The sequence below is a fragment of the Oxyura jamaicensis genome, chromosome 10 (genome assembly GCF_011077185.1).
Source record: "Oxyura jamaicensis isolate SHBP4307 breed ruddy duck chromosome 10, BPBGC_Ojam_1.0, whole genome shotgun sequence".
Taxonomy (NCBI): Eukaryota; Metazoa; Chordata; class Aves; order Anseriformes; family Anatidae; genus Oxyura; species Oxyura jamaicensis.
The window spans coordinates 15846172-15864972 of record NC_048902.1 but is presented as its reverse complement, the minus strand read 5'-3'; the positions used below and the strand labels follow the sequence as shown (position 1 = coordinate 15864972).

Below are 18801 nucleotides of genomic sequence, written 5' to 3'. Positions count from 1 at the left end.
CCACAGCCTTTATGGCTTAATTGATCTGGTTAATTATGCCTCTCAGCTGCTTGATTGCAGATGGATTGGTGCTCTTTAAGCAGCTCAGCTGCATGGAGGTTATCTTCACATTTCTCCTGCTCACAAGTGGGCAGATTCATCCTTTCTCAGACAGAATCCTGTGTCCCTCCCTGCATACCAGTAAAAGGCTTTAATCGCTTCATGGATATCTTTTCCATCTTGGCTAACTGAGCTTCAGCCTGTTTTCATTCATGTCATTCCCAGGCGTATGCCAAGGCAGAAGAGACATCTCCCTAGGCTTCCTTCACAATCCACAAGAAACACTGTGGGTCTACCCCTAACTTAAAGAAGTCTCTTTACAAGAAACCTGGGTGGAATGGTTACAAAGAGCTTTGCTCACCACAGCATAGTAGCATTAAGTATAAAACTCCAGATGTTCTCTGAATGGGCTGACGCTGAAGCAACTGAAGCAAAACCCCTCCTAAAGCCTGGAACCAACACTCACCAGAGAAAACTGCCCTGAAATTGCCCCCAAGATCTGCCTGTTGAGACAGGGTGGAGGTTTTGTGCATGACAAACCTGCATTTATTTGGAAATAAGTGCCAAATAGTGTCATTTGTCTTTTATTCTCTTGTTGATTCTCAAACCCAGGGATTATTATCCATCCAATGGTTTACAGATGAAGCGACCTCTTCATCTGGACAGGATCTCCTTCCCTTGGGGGATATCTTTCAGCAGCTCATTCAGCTTTTTTACCTATAACTGTGACCCCAGCCTTAGTTTTCAAACAACAGTTTGAAGTGTCTGCCATTTTATCTCCATAACTGATTGTGCCTGAAAGTTCTCTACGCAGCTCTGGGATGGTGAGGGCTCCTGTGAAACCCTCCTTGACAACGTCCACAACAGAAGGATTAACTCCATAAATGAGAGCTGTAGCACAGGCAAAGCATGAAGTAAATAGGCAGTCTGGGTTGTCATTGTTTCTGCACTGCCTTTTCTAGCCGCTATCAGCTATTCAAGGGATGTCCCTGTTGACCCTCCCTCAGAGAATCTCAAAGGGAAATGGCAAAAAAAAAAAAAAAAGAAAAAAAAAAGAAAAAAAAAGAAAAACAAACAAAAAAATGTGATTTTAACATTTTGTGTATTATGAGTGCTATCTGCTATGGAGTTTTAATTCCCTTTTTGTACAATCTAGATGGTTTGTCCCACATGACTGGGGTAAGAGCAGAAAATGAAGTTTCCCTAAGAGATAAATAATGTGAAATATTGAGATTTCAAGTAAAAAGATGATACTTTCAGAGAAAGAAATGTTGGTGAATAAAAATTCTAGGTTCCTATCAGCAAGAATATTTTCAAAGAACCCAAGTTCATGCTTTTCTCCTCATTTCCTCTATAGCAAACATGGTTTTATGTATTTTTCTAATTCACTTCCTCCTCCTTCTCTCTCTCTTATCTACTCCAGCTGTTCCTTTTCTCTCTCCCCTCTTGCATCCTTTTCTTGCTTATAATTAATTGCCTCTGTAGTAGATTGTTACTAAAAAATTTGAGACCACTTTCAAACCTTTGACCCTAAACAACAAATATCACATATCTGTAGAACAATTAATATTCTTAATCCTAAAAAGTCTGCAATCACATTTAAATCAAGAGGTTAAGACATTGATCAGTCTGCTTCTGCTTGTTAATAATGCATTCACAGCTTTATTTTCCAGTGAGGAGCAATACATTTCCATACGCAAGCTGGGAAAAGAAGAAAGGCTGCTCCGTGGAAGGAGCTCTTTTTTGCAGCATTATTTGTTTCCCTTCTATTCATTGCCCTTGCCATTAGCCCCGAAATTCAGCCTTTTATCTGAAAAGTGGCTGTGCTGCTTATGGATTTTTTAAAATGTGCTAATTATTCCCAATCCTCAGCCTCTGAAGTAGCTTTCTGCAGAGCTCTTGATTCATGTAACTCCAAGTGAACGATGGGTTTCTTCTTAGCCCAGTTTTCCACAAGCATTTCTCCACTGCTGGACCTCCCACGCCCCTACACCTGATTTATCCCAGAGCCAGCAAGAGGGAAATCACGCCTGCAGCTTCAGGCGTGGCAGAGAAAGATGTGAGAGGCACTAATAAGCTCAGCTCCTCCAGCTTTCATTCTGACAGGAACAACCCTTGTGATGAAGAAGGGAAAAAAAAAAAAAAAAGAAAAAGAAAAAGAAAAAAAAAAAGCCACAAAACCTGCTGAATCATCCAAACTGTTGCAGATAACGATTCGGACCTTGCTGAAATGAGATACTCATTTTTCTGTGTCATTTTCATTCTTTCCTACAGATTGCCTTAACCTTGGGCACAGACGGAAGAAATTTCTTTCCTTTACTGCAGTTTCTCTTCTGTCAGAAAAGGCGGCATAAAACAGTGAATGCTCTGTGTTAGAGCAATCAGAATAAATGGACAAGACATTTATAGTAGTTCTGGTTTAATATATGTGGCTGCCTGCTAAGAGCTTTGCCCTACCCAGAAAATACCCTCGCACGCTGGCACTTTGATGTTTCCTTTTCTTTTCTGTCCTTTTTTTTTTTTTTTTTTTTTTTGTCCCAAAGAAAGGGCTAAGATACACAGAGAAATGGTTGAATATACAGCTTCCAACATAACTCCAGGATAGACACACCTTTCCAGAGTGGCTCTTTTCAAAAAGGGAATGGCATTGCAATAAATATAAAAGCAATGTATATTTTGTTTTGGGAAATGTGTTACTTTTTTTTTTTTTTTTTTTTTTTTTTTAAATAAAAATAACCACAAGCACCAGAATCTGCTGGTTTCTTCCATTTAGAGTCCTCAGCTTTTGTTTTCTCTTTGTTTTCTTTTTTTTTTTTTTTTTTTCTTTCTTTCTGTTGAGAAAGCAAAGCACATGGAATCAAGGAACCCTGGAGGGGAAAAAAATAATAAAATATGGATTAAGAAAACTTTTAAAATTACAGCTGGAATGAGTAATTTTTCTGAAGATTGATTTTGATTTTCACAGGGCTTTTTCAATGAAATATCAAAATATATGGGGAAAGAAAGTTAATAATATTTGGGCTATAATGGAATATTGACCTATTTTACCTCTGAGAGAGGAATAAATCTAGGAGGTCTAACAGATAGCTCATATTGTTACAGTCAATTCTTTTCCAGCAGAAAATGGGTGGGAACCAGTGGCCACCATTATTATCCTCCTCCTCCCCATTATTATTATACTTAGAAACACTAATTGTAGTTATAGTGCTTGCCAGAGGGAGCTGTGAACTGCATTTTATTTCTCACAAAATATCCTGGAGGTGTAACTTAGGCAAAAACATGGCTCCTGCCTCTTTTGTCTGTATATTTCTGTGCTGATTTTAGATATACTTTCATCTACCATTTAGAAAAAAAAAAAAAAAAAAAAAAAAAAAAAAAAAAAAAAGATCAGTGAAAGTGAGAATCCAGAATCATTTTTGAAATGAAATCATTTATGTGAATGCCTATCCCACTCGATCTAAAGGATGTTTTAGCTGCTGCAGGACTCTGGACTGGAGGTGTGCGGTCTGAGCTTTGTGCTATGAGATACAAGCATTTAACTAAGATAAACCAATTATTTTATGAACAAACACGTCTGTTAATTGTTTTCTGTGATATAAGGGTAATGGATGCATTAGCAAACTCCAGATTGAATAAAGGAGAAGACATAAGATCCTCTTGTTGATAACAGTTTAATTCATCCACTTGGAGAATACATGAAACAACATGTGACTTAAATACCTGGTACCAAAGGCCATCTAGGAAAGTATGTGAGCGAGGGAAAGAAATAAACTACTGGGGTGAAAATGGAAACAGGCTGGGGGCAGGGAGTCACGTCAGGTTGCTGGAGCAAAGAGGTGCTATCAGAAATCATCCTCCTTAACCACCATATTTAATTAGGAGGTTATTCGTGGCATGCGCTCATCTGTGCCATGGATGGGTGCCTTACACTACCAGGTGGTCAGTGACAGACACCCAAAAAGGGAGGACTGATGCACAGACAAGGAGAAATGCAGATGCCTTGCCAGAGGCCCTGAGCCTTGCTGGCACCACTCCGCCGGCAGGGCCGGAAGATACAGCAACAGGGGCAGGAGATACAGCAACAGCTCTAGGATCCCCTTCTCACTCATTTTCAGGAAGGTTGTTTGGTGGTCGGCTGTTTAGGATATGTAGGACACCTGAATGAATGACACCTTCTGGGTGTGAATGGACACCTTCTGGGAGAGGCCAGCACATGAGTTATCCCGTGCTTCCCATCTACTGCAAACAGAGGCCTTGCCAACCCACCAGGAGTCAAACCATGGGCAGCAGGGAAGATTTCAGAACATGAGGAGACACAGTTACATCTTGCCATTCTGTACTGTCAGGAAATCTCTTTTCCTTCATCTTTTCTTTTTCTTCTCTCTGATTTTGTTTCCCAGACTTATTTGGCATTAGTTTTTCTTTGCTGAAACTTTGACTTCAAACCTGGGGAAGTTCACACCACATCTTGGCCTGAATGTTTAATCTAGTGTCATCAAATTATAGGTTTTCTTGTACATTGGAGTGTTTGTAATAATTGAATGAACTTAACCTCAGTCAGTTTTGATTTCTTGTCAGAAAAAGACTCAGCAGGCCTTCTTGATTCAGGCTTCTTCTCCACTTTTTTTCAAAGTTCTTTCTGACAAAACCAAGGACCCTTGGGCAATATTTCTTATTTATTTCACTGTCTGAAGCTAATTTGAACAGATGCACTGAGAATGACAAAAGTTAAACAGCCTGAAAAATAGGTTTCCAGCCCTTGAGGCAAACATATAAACTTTTTTTTTTAATTCTTTTTTATTTTATTTTTTTTTTCCTCAAAACAGCCTGAGAAAACCCTGCTGCTGAGCTAAGGGTTAATTTAGAAACAGCTGCATCTCCTTGGTTTACTCTTTAACCAGGCTTAAAGTGAAAACTTCATGTATCAGGTACAACAAAACAACTAGGACAAGAAATAATTGCACACCACTGTTGGGTATCACAAGTCAAACAAGATGAAACCATTTGTGAAATGCTTTTGTTTTCCAGGGCAGATGTAGCTTGTAAGCCACTTTCTTCTTTCATTACTGCTCTCGTTAAAGCTCACGTGCAGTTCAGGCAATTCACATGCAATGAGCTCCAATTCCTCTGCTTTCTTGAAGATGTCACGATACTTTCTCAAGAGTTCTCTCCCAAGTCAAATTCTTCTTCTCCATCCAATTCTTTCCTGATTTTGCTTCTTTGTCTAAGACCTAGATCTGTTTTTCTTCTGTGATTGAGTTAAACAGTAGTGCTTCACCCCAGAGACAGATGCATTTCAGCAAGAGGTTACTTTGTCCTTATGCAAATCAACAGAAGAAATGAGGAAAGGTAAAATGTCTTTCAACATTTAGTACATCATAAAATGTGAGCTAAAACATTACATTTGGAAAAATAAATAAATAAACATCTATGAGGGAGTAAAGACACACATTCCTTCTCAATGAAATAACATTAAGTCATGTTGTCCCCCCACTCTCACATCTTTGTGACACCATAGACAAATGCCTATGTGATCACCTAAAAGTCTCTGAATTTTCGTCATGTTTTATGTTTTCAGTTATCCACGTATAAGCATATGCAGTTTAGATAAAGCAAATGATTTACAAGACCTACTGAGTGTCACACAAATTCCACTAACAGCCCTGCATACAGCTAAGAACTATTTTACTACCAGCCAGTGTGTTGGAACATGTTTATACAAACCATTTATCAAAAATAAAATAAAATATAAAAAAAATAAAAAATACATACAAAAAATAAAACCTGTTTTCAGGATACTGAGAAAAGTTAGAAGGGTCTCAGATGATGAGATATTTGCCATGACAAGTTCACCCAGTTCTGCTCCTAACCACCAGCAAATCTGGAGCAAGATTCCAGCAACCACTCTGGTTGTTTGCTTTTGGTTGCTTTGTTTGGATTTTATTCTAATTAAAGACATCCAGAAAGGTTCAGGGGTTTATTGGTCTTCAGAATATAATTAGAGATCAGATCTAACACTGTTATTCATTTGTGGAGATAAAGGAATAGCACTATTAAAAAACCACAGTCATTCAGGAAATGCACCAATTAACTCACACATTTGTACTATCCATGTGGTGCATCCACACACATGTACATGTATACATATGTGAACATAGGAATATTTGAATCTTTGATATTGAAATGAATATTTCTCATTTAGCTTTGTAAAATGCGGTTACAGTGCTTCAGAGCTGAGCCAAAAGCAGAGAAGCAGCACATTGCCCCTTCCCGTGCCCACTGTGAGCAGCTCAGTCTCTCTGAAATATTGGCCAATAAAGACCACAACACACACCTTATTTCAGGACTCAGTGACTGGTGAGGCACCCAGAGAGCACCACTGCAATTATTCCTGTACCTGGTCCTTTACAGCCACCCAGGGCTTGTTCACACGCTTTGCTCAAACTCTTTGGAGATACAAAGCATCCGGGTGCAACTTTTTGTTCCCAGAGGCAGACCTTACCCCAGGGACACTGAGCTCCCACTGCTGGCATCATCAGTGATGATGATGTGGAGCAGCTTGGTTTGGCTCCTGCTCCAAACAAGCCTTTGAAGCCTAACCTCTCTTCACTGACAACAGAGCATTCATTTCCAATCCTCCTCCATTCATGGGGCTCTGTAATGCCCTGATCAAGGAGGTGTAGCAACCTAAGTCTACTGAGAATAGACTTGTTTTTCTTAGTTACCTTTTATGTTCCTTGTTTGAGTATCCCCTGGATTCACAGTCATCAGCAATGTGAAAATCAGTGCCGCGGAAACTCAGGTTAAGCTCCTAAATCTTCCTCTGGAGAACAGGCACTGTGTCTCACTGCTGAATCAGCAACTGTCAACTCAAAAGGTTGATTAGACCTGACAGGAGATCCTGTATTATTCCCTTAGTAAATGCTAGAGACAAGCCCATACAGCCTTCACACAGTTTTCTCAGTTTCTTGTTTTCTTCAACCCTTACATTGCTCTGCTCTCAGCTCATTCTTATTGTGGCTGCACTCCTCTTTCACTGCAAGTGAAGGAAACATATGTTCAATAGGAAAAAGATCTGTTCTGCTAGTTAGATGTTATCTGTGATGGGATAGCTTCATTCCCCCCTCATGCATGATATGGTGCTCGTGTAGCTAAATATCTGACAACAGCATCACAGCAGAAAGACTGAGGCCACCAAGCTTCAAGCCATTTCTGCTGCTTCGGGAAAAAGCTGTGCCTAGTCCACGTGGCTGGAGCTGGTGGAGTAAATTTTGGGCCTCAGAACAAGTCCAAAAGCTTAATCTCATCTGAACACTGCACATATAGTAGTCCTGATGCCTGGGTAAATGCCTTTCAAGCGAAAGCAACACAGCAAATTTGAACACTTCACTTCTCTGATAGGAAATCGATGCCTACTTTTAGTATTCAGCTTCCAAACTAGATTTCCCTTTCCACACACCAAGTCCCTGTCCTTCAGGCAGCTGCCTTCTGCTTTCCCAGAGGCATTCAAGAAGGGGCTGGAGCGGAGAGGAGAAAGGGAAATGATCATCAATGTTTTGGTCACAGGGAGCAGATGCAGGGTAATGACAGATCTGTGACAGCCCTCGTACGCTGGGTTCCTGCCTGTGATATTTACTTGTAGCATATGAAAGAGATGCTGTTTATGGCACTTGCAGGCCAGTCTTGCTCTTTAAAACACTTTGCCATACTGTTTTCAAAATCTTCGCTACACCCTTGGTGCCAAGTGAAAAGCAAGCAGGGAAACAAACGTTAAACGTCTGTGAGGCTCATGACAGCAACGTCTGCGCCAAAGAAATCTGGCGTGTCTGAACTCCTCATCCTGAGAAGGTTTTTTTTTTTTTTTTTTTTCCCGTTCTCCCCCACTCTCTTTCTTTCTTTTCTTCTCAGCTTCCCACCACATCCTGAGGTTTGAGTCACTGTGGGTTGCATTTTTATCAACAATGAAGCACAGAGACACCTTTCACAGCTGCTGAGCTGGTTACTTGCTTGGAATTTGGCTTTATAAAGGCCAGTTGTTTGCTTTTAGAGAGTTCACACACATGTATATGCAGCCTCAGACTTGCACACAAAGAATTCTCCATTTGCTTATGCTGCAGTAAAACAGCACAGCCATACACCATTGAATATGTCATCAGGGACAAGCCCTGCTGTCCTGTCACCCAGGAGCAATGAGGCGATGCAGTGTAGGCTAGCAGGTAGCCCAGTGTTTAATTAGAACCCTGTAAAAGAAAAAATAAATAAATAAAAATCAACAGATGATGAGCCTTTCCAGGATGCCAGATACAGTGCGGAGCGACAACAGCATCAAGATTAATGTTACTGATTTAGGATCGTTACAAGGAGAATTGGTTTTAGATCTGCATAGAGCTTTGCAGCTTCTCATTTCAACGTAGCTCCTCATCCATCTATGCTCCTTAATGATGGGGAAACATCATTGCCCAGCCTGCTCCTGTGTGTTCTGGTGCCTCTCCAAAGTGACCTGTTCCGGTGGCATCAGCAAACCTGGTTAACTTTCCTCCATGATATCCCATCTGCCCTGCCCCCAAGCCCGGCACACTGTTTCTCATTTTTGCACTGCCTCTGCACTTCCTGATTCCCCCTCGTACTGCACATGATGAACTACAGCAAGAAAGGCTCTTCTGATGGTATTTCCTGCCTGTCAAACAGCAGGAAGCATCAGAAACCTTGTGAGAAAACCATTTCACTTGACACTACTAGGTTAATAATACAGGCCCAGATGGCCGGGATGGGTTTGGACAGCATTCAGGTTAGTATCTGAGTGTTAGGATGTTTACCTGAACTTTTGATCCTGTTGAGGTTTGGCTATCTCTTTCAGGTTACACATAAGATTTTATGCTGTCTACTGTGCTTTTTTTCCAGCCAAAGGAATTTCATGAGGATAAATTTATTATTTATGCTTCCTGATCAGCTCAAGGTGAGGATGGAGCAATAAGTGGCTCTCGTTGCATAAGGATGCTCTCTAATGGTATGGTTTCTTGCAGTTTGCTCTGACTTGTGGGGTTTTAGCACACACACATCCTGACAAACTTGGATCTGTGTATGTTCGTAAATCCCTTCACTAAACCCTTTGAAATGAGCAACCCTTCATTCAAAGATTTTGCAAGCAAACAAAAAAAAAGTGAAAAATTTCTCCGTCATCGTGTTTCAGTCATTGAAAACAGAGAAAGGAAAGTATATTGTGTGATTTAGATCACCCATCATGTAAAATGAATAGGAATTTAATCAAAGAGTGTACACTGTCTGAACTTGTTAACAAATATTGGAAGAAAACGCTTGAAAGAAATTAGGTTCGCTTCCCAAATGATTCATGAGTCAGAAGAGGAGTTATGGTCCTGCTTGGAAAGGACAGGGTTCCTCTTGAACTTAGCATCTACCCTTAACAACAAACACATGCTTAAATCCATGTAAGATGAGCGAGACTAAAGAGTGCTGAGCTGGGACACTATCATGGAACTTTTTCAGCTGTTTTCAACACTGGAATTTTTCCCCAGCATCCTGCAGACGCTGCCGGAAATCCCCGAGGCAGCCTAGGGCATTTGGGTATTCATTCTGCATGTCAAAATTCCCCTGAAGGCTTTGCAAAATGTGAACCAGCTCTGGTTTGTATGTGTCTGCATGACAATGTTAGCTACTGATTTCTCTCGGAAACGGTATAGTTCCAAAAAATCAAAGGTTCATTTTTGCTGTAGTGGTAAATGGAAATAAAAGCCAGGCAAACTACCAATTTCCTGCCTGAAATGAAAGTAACTACTGAGATGCAATAAAAAAGTCAAAGATTCAAATTCTGTGATTCAGCAGAGCTTCACAGGACATACCTGAAAGTGTCTCTTCCCTTTATTTTTCTCATCTATTCACAGGTCAACCAGACTTTCCTTACTGCGATGTGCTGGCAGCAAATCACATTTCATGAGACAGCTATAGTCTGCAACGTCGTGTCTGCTGTTCTTATTAACAATTTTTCCCCTCATCTATGTCTGCTCCATCTGAAACAAACAGTCTACGTCAGACGTTCATTATATTGATGATGTCCCAATGACAACCAATTTATTTTCCTGCCTGCACCTCCACGAATTGTATTAGTAATGATGTCTATCTGCTGTAGAGATGCTTTGTAAAAACTGATGGTCTGCCATGAGGATACTTAATTACATCTTCTTAAAGGAATACAATTAAGTTTGCAGGTAAAAGATTGCTCTGGGGTTAAAAATGTATCTTCAAATTAGTTTTCCTGGTGGGTAGGATGTTTAATTTTCATTTCAGTAACCAAACTGGAGAATTGATCTGAGAGGTCTAGTAAGATGAATGCTTCTAAAGGCAGCGATGACACCCATCTGAGCTGTCATTCAGCCTTCAGCCAATATATCTGGTGGTAAAACCAGGAAAACAGTATACACGTATGACAGTGCACCTGGCCATGAGGGACCTCCTGCAGTACAAATACAGTATGCTGATGTGGCCAGAACTGTCAGCCAGTTACACGGGGTGGTGATGAAATTGCAGCTCTTGGTTTGCATTTTCACAAAATGTTGAATAAGGTTTCACAAAACCTTGAATAAGGTTGTGTGTTTGCCACCAAAACTACAAGAACATGGCATTCCCACTTTGCACAAGCATCCATGCTGGCTTCCTTCTGATGGGGCTGCAAGACTTGGGACACCACTGCCATATGGGTCCCCAGCCCAGAAATGGGCAGTGTGAGGATGCGTTGTCCGGGCAGCAACCAACTCATTCTCTCAAGCCACAGAAAGCATCTGGGTTCTCCTGAAGCCTACGCAGGAAGCAGGGATCTTTCATCTGTGGTTTCCAAACTGTCCTGACTCTGGTAAAATTTGGATTTTCTGCAGTGGCTTCATTTGACTCCTTTTTGAGATCATTTATCCTTTCAGCTCATTCTGCTCTGATGTTTTCCACATCACCTCTGACATATTTAGTTTCCACATTAGCTGTAACATATTTATTATTTTTAGCTGAGCAATTCCTTTCTGAAAGCAAATCACTTTTTCATAACATTTTGGAAGTGAACCCAAGAAGATGCCTGAAAGGAATTTCATGAAAATACATGTAGCAATACTTCCCTGCAAAGCAAATCATAACTCATTTAACATGCAGATCTCTTCAAGTGCTGGAAACCACCTGCTCCCCAAAGCACACAATTCTGAAGTCCAAAACAGAAAATAAATAAATAAAAGTGACTACACACACACACACACACACAAATCCTTATCCGAGTCTATTTTAGCACGTCAGAAACCAGAAACTGTCAATGTGAAAAAGAACATAAAGAAAAAAATCCTTTGTGTACTGTTACTTTAAAAATAGTCTATCATAGTTATTTCCAGAATATGTCAGCATATAATTTAAAGCAAATGTTTTGGATGAAAACAGAGGTTTTCAAATTACTTGTGGCAAATAATATTTATAATAATATTGATTTTATTTGTGGTCTTTTCTCTCCTGTTTCCTGCTAAACCACTCATTACTGGAACATATTTACTAAACAGTTTGGACAAATGTTTGCCAAGCTGTTGTCTTTTTACAAATTGTACAGTATGATATTTTTGTTAGTTGATTTTAATAATTTAGATTATACTAGTTGGCTCAACCACACAATAAAAATTTGGTTTCTTGACTGGAGAGACTGAAGAACTTCAAACTAAAACCAACAAATAGTAAAATTGTTTTCACTTCTAGGTGCAACATCTGGTTGAAAACAAAAGCTAGGAGAGTTCATAGGGTTTGCAACTCATAAAAATAATAACTAAAAAAAAATAATTAATCACAATTTAACCAAACTCATTAATCACAATTTGACCAAAACCTTTGTGCTGACTAAAGTTTCCAGGCAATTCATGGGAGCATTTGTGAATCACTTTAAGTACTATACCTGCTCCAGATGACTGAACAACCAAAAAGAGTGAATGTTCTGGAAAAAAGCTAGAGGAGACATTTGAGCTGAGCCGTGTTTGGGAGCACTGGGAATATCCTTTGCCTTGCTGGTTCCTATGGCTGGAGACCCCTCCACTCCCCAGCAGATGCTGCTGAGGCCACCCTCTCACCAGGTTTCTGACCAAGCTAGTCATCCCAGATCCAACATCCAGATCTTACCCATTGAGAAGCCCCCCTCCAGCCCTACGGATTTTCCATTCACGTACTAAAGATTAAATCAAACCTCCAGATACAAAAATCTCCTGTTCTTCGGCAAAGTTTGGATTGGGGTTGAGATCCAACCTCCATGGTTCAGGACTGTTGCCAGTTCTGTCGTGTCTTTCCATGCCTCTTTCTGGACACGATCGATAGCAGCCGTGCCAGTAGAAATGAGAGTTAGAAGCTGTTTTTAGAACTCTGCTCCTTTTGCTTTCGTACAAATTAGCAAGAATATTTGAACTGAAGCTCCATGAAATTTCCATCTCCATTCTGCAGACCTGGGGTTTGGATCGGGTCCAGCTTGAAGGTGCTTAGCATACTGCAGGCCAAGACCTAGTCCTGTTCCCTTTCAGGGCAGTTTAAACTTAGCACTGAAATCAATAGATGAACTCAGGATTTTAACACAGTCACATGCTAAAAGAAAAAAAAAAAAAAAAAAAAAAAAAGATCTAGGGACCCAGGGACCCTAGGAATTTGTTCCTTTTGCTCAGTTTTGAATGATTTAGTCCAATTTCTTCCTACATCATATTGGCCTTGGCACTAAACCTCTTGAAATCGATGTATGGACCTACTTTGGTGAGCTTTGCCTTCAGCTTATTCTGACAAAAGCATCAATTATTCACAATACAAGAGGAATGAAAGCGTGTGGATAGGTATGCCTGTAGAAAAATGTTTAGAATTATCCTTGTTCTCTTATTAAATTCAAGCATTAACTGCAGGATTCATTTGCTCTTTATAAGCAAACTGTCTATGAGACTTTCATATGCATGAGCCATAAATATTGCATTTAGTCAGCTCCGTGCCACATTATTAATAGGCATTCTGTTTACACCCATCAGATTTGATAGAAAACATTGCCTGCTCTGTCAGTAATACACAAGAACTAGTTAGCACCCATGAAATAAATGCTGCTTGATGTAAATTGCTTCAGAGCTAGACTTAGAAAATATTTATTCAAGGCCTCACAACAATCTGTTTGGATATACCGCAGCTAGGGAACGTGTCACCTACAATGCTGCCGAGCGGAGGTTCCAGTTAAATCATTTTAATGGTAATACAAGCCATGCTAGCAAAGAATCCCTTGCAGAGACTGTAAGTCGTGCCTCTCTTTGTTTAAGAAAAGCTGATTTGTTATTGTTCTTTCCTAAGATAGGGTGATTGAATGAGGGTATTGTCTGGAAACCCTCAGCAGAACCACGCAGGGCCTTTTGGTGACAGTGTTCCTTGGGGTGAAAAGCTGGGTACAAATGAGCAAAGATACACACATCCCCTCCACCATGCCTCTACCTGCAGTCAGCACATTACCAGTTCACCTACAAGTTGTGTTATTTTTTTTTTTAACTTTTGGTATTAAATGGGGAAAAAAAAGAATCACTATATGATACTAAATATTCTGTTTATCAACTTTAGACTCATAGAACCATCTAGGCTGGAAAAGACCTTCAAGACTGTCAAGTCCAACTATAGACCTGACCTACCAAGTCCCATCGCTAAACCATGTCCTTTCCTTGTAGGAAACCAAGACTGAAAAATCACTCCCCTGTATACAACCAACCAGTGAGTGGCTTTGCCACCTAGGCATCACACAAAGACTGTCACAGCTGAATGGCAGCCTGTAGGTAAGCTTTCTCTGTTCCCCGTAGCAGGAACACCTAGAGCACAGCCTTAGTATTGCCATTACTTTGTCTGACTTGAGGCAGTGTCCCAAGGAGGAGCTAATACAACAGCGCCTCGGAGAGCCTGCACATGCTGAAGAGATCCCAACCCCAGGAACTCGCAGCCAGTTGCTGCTCAGGAGGTGAGCAGGTGACACAAAGCAGCGGTGACAGAAACTTGATGCTGCCATCAGCCTGTAATGAGCAGTGTAACTGGCGTACGACCAGTGTCATGGCACACCGGTTGGCAGTGCAATGGGAAAAAGCACTCATCCCTAATGAGCCTGACTACTCTGCAGTAGAAAGAAATGTTTTTTTCTTTGTTTCCCAGCTTGACTCAGCAAGGAGCAGGTGCAGAGCTGGCAGCCAGGAGCAGCAAAGCCTAGGAAGTGGTGAGCTGAACGAGGAGAAAATTATGGTGACCCAGCATGTAATTGCTCCGTGGATAGTTTTTCCTCCCCAGAGACCCTATGGAGCTGTCTGCAGTTGAGCCCTCCCCTCAGGCATTCACAGACAGAATTCATAGGATTGGAGAGGCTCATGGAAAGCACTTGGGTCTCCAAGTTTTATGGAATGGTGTTACCTACGATGAGACTGCTACTGGCTCTGTGGCTATCAGACAAATGGGGTTAGATGAACCCATATCTATCTCCTTGCCTGTTTTTGTCCTGATCTCCTGATTTATCTATTCCCACTGCCTTTAACTCATTGTCTCTTATTAAAGTGATGGATAAGCTTGGCAACCATACCCTTTTTAAAAATTAGGGGAAAAAAGAAGAAAAGAGTGATGTCCTATCAGGCAGATTTTTCAAGATGATTCTCCATACATCTGGAATGCAGCAAACCATGAAACGCCTGTGTCCCCTTAAAGCTCCACTTCAACCAGCCTGAGGGTGCATAAAAGATAGTGCTGCAAAGGACCAACCCAATTGGCCTGTAGGTAATGTACCAGTGTTGAAGGAAGAACGTTTTAAAAAAGCTAGATCAGTCTGCTCCTCAAGCACTCTTGTATTATCCCTGTAAATCTGGCCACACTCACCATGACTGATCTAAAATATTCCATTTTTAATTAGTTCCAGGCTTGTGAATGTGATTGCTACATCTGCACAACAAAGCAGTGCCAAATCAAAGTCTGATGCTGACGAACGAGTGCTGCACAACTTAAAGACCTGTTGAAGGAGAAAATAGGGCTACTTCACTCTTGGAAATCCCTTTTTGTTAAGCTTGGAGCAACCAGGTCCTCACCTTGATTTCACAGCCCCATTAAAAATGAGCATCTGGGGGATATTATTCAACTTTGCCTAGATTTAAAAGCACAGCTCTCTGAAACAATCCAAATCCATAAATGCTGGGCTGTCCCAAAGATGCCTCTCTGCAGAGGTACTACCAGTAATTGTATCTGGAGGCTGGGGAGCACCGTGGCTCAGTGAAATCCTATTCTGAAGCTGTCACTGACTCTGTGTCAGGATCTGAGTTACTTTGTCATGGTGGAAATCCACAGCACAGAGATAGAACAATTGTCCCATTTAGTCCCAGGTGACACGTCAAAATTCATTTTCTCATCATTCTGGCACAGTAAATCTCTTCCTTCAGTATCTTCTTTTGGTAGTATCTAATTCAATGTTGTTTCCTGTTTTTTGTCAGAGGCATAAACTCTTAATACGGATGAGACCTAAACGCTGATTGAAGGCACATTGCCGTGATAGTTGTGTGCAATCTTTTCTCCATCAATACCAGTTCCTTTACCACAGAGCTCTGCTATTCAGCCACTTTAAATGTAAGACACTTCAGGGGAAAGTTAAAGAATCCCTTGAGAAATTATCTTATAAGGAAGACAATAACATGAGAAGGAATGCATCACTAATAATAAAGCATACAGGCACAACTGATAGACAGAGAGACAGATGGACTGAGAGATAGTCACAAGCATTACTCCATGGAATTTTATGCCAGCTGGAACTAACATTTTTGTGGTTCACAGAAATCATTGCTCTCTCTGCTTAGATGTCATGACCAAAGCCATCATAAGTCTGTGCATATGCTATTCTTCTCTTTTTACTTTTGCAAATGTTCTGTTACCCTCCTTCTCTCTCGACAGCAAGGCTGAAACTCTCTCACAAGGACTAGGAGGTAAAATCTAAACCATCACAAACTGGGGCTTAAATAAATCTAACCATATGCACTTTTAAAATGGTTCATATTTTAAACTACAGGTTTGTGTGTAACTGTTCTTCCTTACAAGCCTCAAATAAATAAATAAAACAACAACACAAAACAATTCTGGGTGTCTGTGCTCCAATAAGGTCTCTCATGCAAGGCTGCTAGCACTGATTACCCCTTGCATAAGAGTTGATAATGAAAACATTTTCTTGCAACAGCTGACAGCATGAAGCCATGGGCTGCTTACAAATAGGCAGTGGGGCAGAGCATGAAGGTGGACGCTGGGCTCCTAAGGGTCCTATCTAGAAGCAAAGTGCCATTGCTTTCCTAAAAACAAAGAGTCTCTGGCTAGCTGGAAAGCAAGCCTGCTGTTTCTGCCCTGCCTTGTCAGGATTAGCAGTACCTACCTGGGATCTGCAGTGTTGACCATGGCTGTCAATTAAAACTAAACACATTTCAGCGTGGCTGCCAGCCAAAAACACAGAACCTGCCAAATAGTAAACACAGAAGATCTGCCTAGTTTCAACACAATTGTGCCACCGCTGCGAGAAGGGTGTGCTTATAATTCCTTGTAAGCCAAGGACTGCATGTGCCAATTCCTAGCTCACAGATGAGGCCTTCAGAAGGAGCCATCCAGAGCTGTTTGCCTGCTATCAGATCCTTTTTCTCTAATTTTAGAATCACCAGAATTTTTGCTTTATCTTTTTATCTTTTTTTTTTTTTTTTTCCACCTCAGTAACCTTTTCCTGAATAAGCCTGTTTCATAGCAGAGTCTTTGCTCCATAAGCAAGGAGGGCACTAAAATGCACCAGACACAAATGAAACCAAAGGGATCAGCCAAAGACCACAACAAGTGGATTTCTAGACTGGGCATCTGTTTTTGACACCTCTCTTGAGGAATGAATCAATTAATCTTGTGAAATGAATTAATAATTGAATTTATTTTCTATTCCAGTCACATGGTGGTTCAAACTAACAAAAAGAAGTATTGACTAAAAAAATAATTGTTAGTGTTAGGTCAGAGGTTGGACTAGATGATCTTGGAGGTCTCTTTCAACCTAGACGATTCTGTGATTTCTAAACTGGAAATGGATATATACTGAGAGAAATACATCTGAAATAACTGGTGATTAAAAAAGATCTCAGAAGGTGGGAATAGATTTTTTTTTTCTTTCCCTGAAAGTTTTGGGACATTTTGGCCTTCCAAACAGACCATCTCAAAGCTATTTTTGCTTGTGGCAGCACTGAAGAAGGGGAGCTCAAAGGAAAGCCTCTCAGCCTGCTCCAATCCAAAATTTGGCTTTAATCCTTTGGAATTGCAATGGAAATAGTTTTGATTTCCTGAGCTCTTCAAGCACAATAGGAAATATGTATGAAGGGATCACAGGTGCAGTGAGGAATGGTGACAACTGAATAAACAGCCCATAAGGTATGTAAGCAGGCAAGCACAAATAGTTGCAGCGATGATATTAAGGTGAGAGGAGACTTATTTCCTGGCACCACAAGGGCCAGACCTTGGAGTCCTTGTGAGTTCTATTTTTGGTTTGCAAATCATACTTAAAACCTACATCAGAAGAAAATATGTCTTTAATTTTATATTTTAAACAGAAACCAAACATAGATGCCAGAGGACATTCTTCTGTATTACACTGAACTTGGTAAAGCCTATGACAGCCATGTTTTATTTTGCTAGAGATATCCACTTGCCTTTTCAATTAGGTTTAGATTCAGTCCAGAAATACGATGGTTTGGGGCCTAAACAGCAATCACATGTTCCAGATTTCACCATTATTGCCTTAAATCTGGACTGTGAAGATCTGACAACACAGCAGGACAGGTAGATCAAGGGAAAGAAATATTGAGACCTTCATAACTAAACACACTGCATCAATCCCTGGTTTTCATTCTGAAAGCTCCTAAAGCACATTACAAATTGGGTTCTTTATCTCCCCAGATCATTTCATTTACCCACCAAGTAAAACCATGTTAGGAGGTGGGTGAGGGAAGAGAACAAAAAAGAGGCAGGTTTTTAACATCAGCCCAACAAAATAATTTTAAATAAGGAAAAATAAATTTAATAAACCTAATTACTTATTTTTTTAATCATTATAAATCAGGACTCTCACCTCCTTACTTTGGCTTTTCTGTGATGCAGGTAATAGTTCCATGGTTCATAGCTTGAAATGTTTTCAAAGTGTTTTGGCAGCCCCCAGGGAGTGAAGTATTACATATGACTGGCTGGTCTTCTCCAAACACTCTACTGCCCATCCAGAAAAGTACAGAGCTGGCTTGCTGCAATAGCTTTTCTTCAAGGGGTAATCCTAATATAAACTCTCAATTTGGACCTCATCAGGTATAGCAGAATGTCACAGTCACTCTCATCCCTCTAACTCTTGGAGTGGGAATTGCATCATGAAGGAAGGAATAGCAGCAGAATCGGTAGTGTAAGATCACTTTCTATCATATAGCAACAAATTATTTATGATGAAGGTGCTTACCATCTTTCCCTCCATTTGAATGTGACGAGCAGTGTGGCATGGTATGTTTGGAAACAAGCAGAAAAAACAGGTTGGCTGTCTGTGGACTTGCCCACCTTCTCTCAGCAGCAGCCTCAAACACTGTTTTGTTTTGACACGTGTTTCCAATAAAAACACAAGGTTCGTATTGACAAGAGGAATGCTGGACCAGACCACTGGCATTTCAGAGCAGCCACAAATCCTGCTTTCTTCAAGCCCCCAAGGGTCAATTCCATGTGGCAAGA

General features: G+C 40.6%; 1 long non-coding RNA gene across 2 annotated transcripts; it reads right to left on the bottom strand.

The window, feature by feature from the left end:
- Window positions 1-6896: 6896 nt before the first annotated feature.
- LOC118172433 lies at window positions 6897-18801 on the bottom strand. 2 transcript variants are annotated; one of them, XR_004753696.1, is made up of 3 exons: window positions 18539-18801; window positions 18167-18432; window positions 13843-15635 (listed from the first exon to the last, which is right to left on the bottom strand). It is a non-coding gene; the product is annotated as an uncharacterized LOC118172433 (long non-coding RNA). The 2 variants fall into 2 exon arrangements; XR_004753695.1 differs by lacking the exons at window positions 13843-15635; window positions 18167-18432 and adding an exon at window positions 6897-8279.